Source organism: Pempheris klunzingeri, chromosome 24 (genome assembly GCF_042242105.1).
Source record: "Pempheris klunzingeri isolate RE-2024b chromosome 24, fPemKlu1.hap1, whole genome shotgun sequence".
NCBI classification, from domain to species: Eukaryota; Metazoa; Chordata; class Actinopteri; order Acropomatiformes; family Pempheridae; genus Pempheris; species Pempheris klunzingeri.
In genome coordinates this window covers 3,134,977-3,138,380 of record NC_092035.1, presented here as the reverse complement: position 1 = coordinate 3,138,380, position 3,404 = coordinate 3,134,977, and the positions used below count along the sequence as shown (strand labels likewise).

Here is a 3,404-nt window from a genome sequence, read left to right as displayed (position 1 = left end):
TGTGTGTGTGTGTGTGTGTGAGAGAGAGAGAGTGTGTGTGTGTCATCCCTGCTGTGTTAGCTCAGATATGACCCCCTGCACTGAACTGTCTCATCTCATTGACACTTTGCTGTAGAAACTTTCAAAGCCATTACTGATGGATTGAAGGTCTCACTGGGCCTCTTATCACTCTTGTCCTGACTGTCCCGATCTTTAAAGACCACCAGAGCTGACAGCCTTCGAACAGAATGTTATCTTTCTCTTCTTCAGATGTGTTAATGTATAGTGTTCTCTATTATCTATAAATCAACTCAGATGCTGTGTGCGTCTCTCTCTCTCTATATATATATATATATATATATATAATAGATGTAGTTATGTTAATTGATGTACAGTTTTGGGGTCTTTTTATATGCAGTTTTTAACATGTCAAGATTTACTTGTGGATTGTTGCCAACCTTTCTGTAACTATAAATGGCAAACAACTGTATATTTGCTTGAAAATAAAAGCCAGAGGTGGAAATATATAAACCTAACTGTTTTTTTTTCATGTTATAGTCAGTCTGTTTAGTGATTATCTGTAACTGCACTTCATGTGTCATCCACAGGGCTGCAGCAGAGCATTTCTGATCCTTCTTTCCTTTAAAAGTTGACAAATTAAACTGAAGAGTTTCTAAATATCTGAGGCTGAAGAAACACAATCAGAAGGATATTTTATGAGTTTAGTGTGCAGAGCATCAAACCTACCTGTGCTTGTATGTGGCATCTTGTCTCAACCTAAACCACCAGCTGAAAATGACACTTAGGAAAATGGTAAAAATAAAATAACAATTTTTGGATTTGATGTGTTCCCCAAAGTTGCTTCAGGGCTGCGCCATCCGAGGATGTCAACAAGATTAGGATGGAGGTTTTGGATCGATTGGATTCTCTTCATCCTTTTCACTTCTCATCTGCGCTGATCTCCACGTCCTCTCCTCCACAGCTGGCAGCCGATGAGACCTGCAAGTGTGTCTGACAAGGATGGAGAAATATCTAGGGCAAGACTGTCGGAGGTGAAATCTGGGGAAGAAGAAAAAAAAATCTGAAAAGTAGATGGTGAAAAGTGGCTGCGCATTTTCATTATGATTGCACAGACGTTATTTTACCTTCCCCAAAATGCCTTTTTTAGTAGCTAAATTGCAATGACTCATTCAGTTATTTTATCAACGGAGAGCAGAACGACCAAATTCTTGATGTTTTACCAGCTATTTCATCAACTCCAACACCACTACAAACTTTCAACTATAAATATGCAGTGTGTCTACCTTTAATTTCATTTTTATGGCGTATTACTTAGTATAGATTCTAAAATATATAGAGAGGTGGGAGGTGTAATTCAAGGTGTAACCAAGTCCTTTACAACCTCTTCACCTCCAGTTTAGGCTTTCTTCATCTTAAACTGCTTGAGGTTGGATTGCTTGAAGCACAATAGTAAAACATAATAACACACTTTTTTTGAGGTAGGTGTTTGAGTGTGTTTGTTAGATTAAGATGAATTCACACCCACAAACATGTGAAAATATTTATTTTATTGAGTGCGCATAATGAAACGGCGGTGACAGAAATGGGACTGGCAGAGAAATGTCTGGATGTAACACAATCAAAGGCACCGAGTAGATATTCGCTCATTTTCCATCACATTAAGAGTCAGACTTATCTGAAACTGCAATAAGCAACAGGTGACTGTTAAAAATAGGAGAATTTAATAGTAATCCTCTGAAGTGTCATGAGCTAAATCCTCCTCCAGTGTGAGATGAGGGCTAAAGGAAAAGTTTGACATTTTAGGATATAGGCCAGAGGTAGATGAGAAGATTGATACCTTAGTTTAGCACAAGGACTGGAAACAGGGGGAAACTGCCTGCGTGAGACTTTTAATAATGTTAATTAATGTCTTTTCTACATGCTGATCAAGTCTGAGGTGGATCTGATCAACCCCCTCGGACCAGTTAACTTTATTCAATATGGCCGACTTCCGGTTTGGTTTAGGTCATGTGACACAGGTGACGTTCCTTAATTCAATATGGCCGACTTCCGGTTTGGTTCAGGTCTTGAGACACAGGTGAGGTTGAACCTGAGCGGATCGTCGGAGCGGTTTTCTGCTTGAAAAAGATGTTTGGAGGACTCGAGGAAAACACCACGAAGACACCGAGTTGTCTTTGTTTAAAGAGGTCAGTCTGAGGCTGAGTGGACACACGAACACCAACACACACACACACACACAGCACACAGCTAGCTAACGAGCTAACGCTAGCTAACCATGCTAACACGTGGCTGCCACATTTGGCTGCTTTTTGAGGCGGATAAAGAAACCAGCCAGCGGCCAAGTTCACCAGAATGATGACTAAATGTAGCTCATTATGAGAAGGAACATGTTTTATACTTCACACTGTTACTATCAGAGGAAATCAGCAGCACCTGTGGATTAGCTTCACTACAGTGACAAACATGAGGAAAGAAAAGCCCAGCAACAGACATTAAACACTGAACTCACTATTATTTCTAGTTTGTAACTCGGTGGATGATGTTTATTGAAATAACCAAGCTGCTTGCTGTTACACAGCAGCAGTGTTTCTAGTTTTGGCTGGATTTTTACCACCTTTAGGAACAGAAATAGATCATTCAGTGTTTCCTTAAGCTCATTTTCATTGAAATGTCAGTAATCACCATTAATGTCAAAATATTTAGTTGGTGAAGTTTAACAGCAAGTTTGAAAATGTATCTCAACAGTGTAAATGTAAAGGGAATGAAATGAGAGAAAAGTCATCAGTGTAAACATCCACTTTTTTATTTCATCCATCAAATGTGTGCAGCCTTGTTCAACATGAAGGTGATCCAGCTGTAACTTGTGATCACTTATTGTTTCATTCTTTTTCCTTTCATGCTTCAGGTGGGCTGGTGTTCACTGCTGAGGAGCCGAGGAAGATTCTTCAGGTTCGTCCACATCCTCATTAATTCTTATTCATCAGCATCATTGTACTATTTGATATACTGTAAATTATTGTTAATAATAGCTTACATTTATATAGCACCTTTCAAAAAAAGTGATTCCACAACCTGAATAACATCTTTCACCTTCAATGTTGTTGAAGGTGAAAGATGTTATTCAGGTTGTGTTGTATGTTCAAATGTTGTGCTTTTTTTTTTTAGATTTTCCAAAATGCAACCCGAGATCATGTGGGCTTGTGTTCACAGCTGAGGAAGATTCTTCAGGTTTGTCCAAAGGCTCATTATTGTTTGAGCTTATGACCTGATAACATATTTCACTTTAATAGTATTGTGCTTTTTTTTTGTCCCCCAAAATAAAGTTGGTTTATATCCTGTGTTCCCATGTGGCTTGCTTATATATATATATATATAAGAGAGAGAGAGAGAGAGAGAGAGAGAGA

General features: G+C 38.7%; 1 long non-coding RNA gene across 1 annotated transcript; it reads left to right on the top strand.

Moving 5' to 3' along the window:
- Positions 1-2,048: 2,048 nt before the first annotated feature.
- On the top strand, positions 2,049-3,228 carry LOC139223436 (uncharacterized). Its single transcript, XR_011585994.1, has 3 exons — positions 2,049-2,186; positions 2,906-2,949; positions 3,166-3,228. It is a non-coding gene; the product is annotated as an uncharacterized lncRNA (long non-coding RNA).
- The last annotated feature ends 176 nt before the right edge of the window (positions 3,229-3,404 follow it).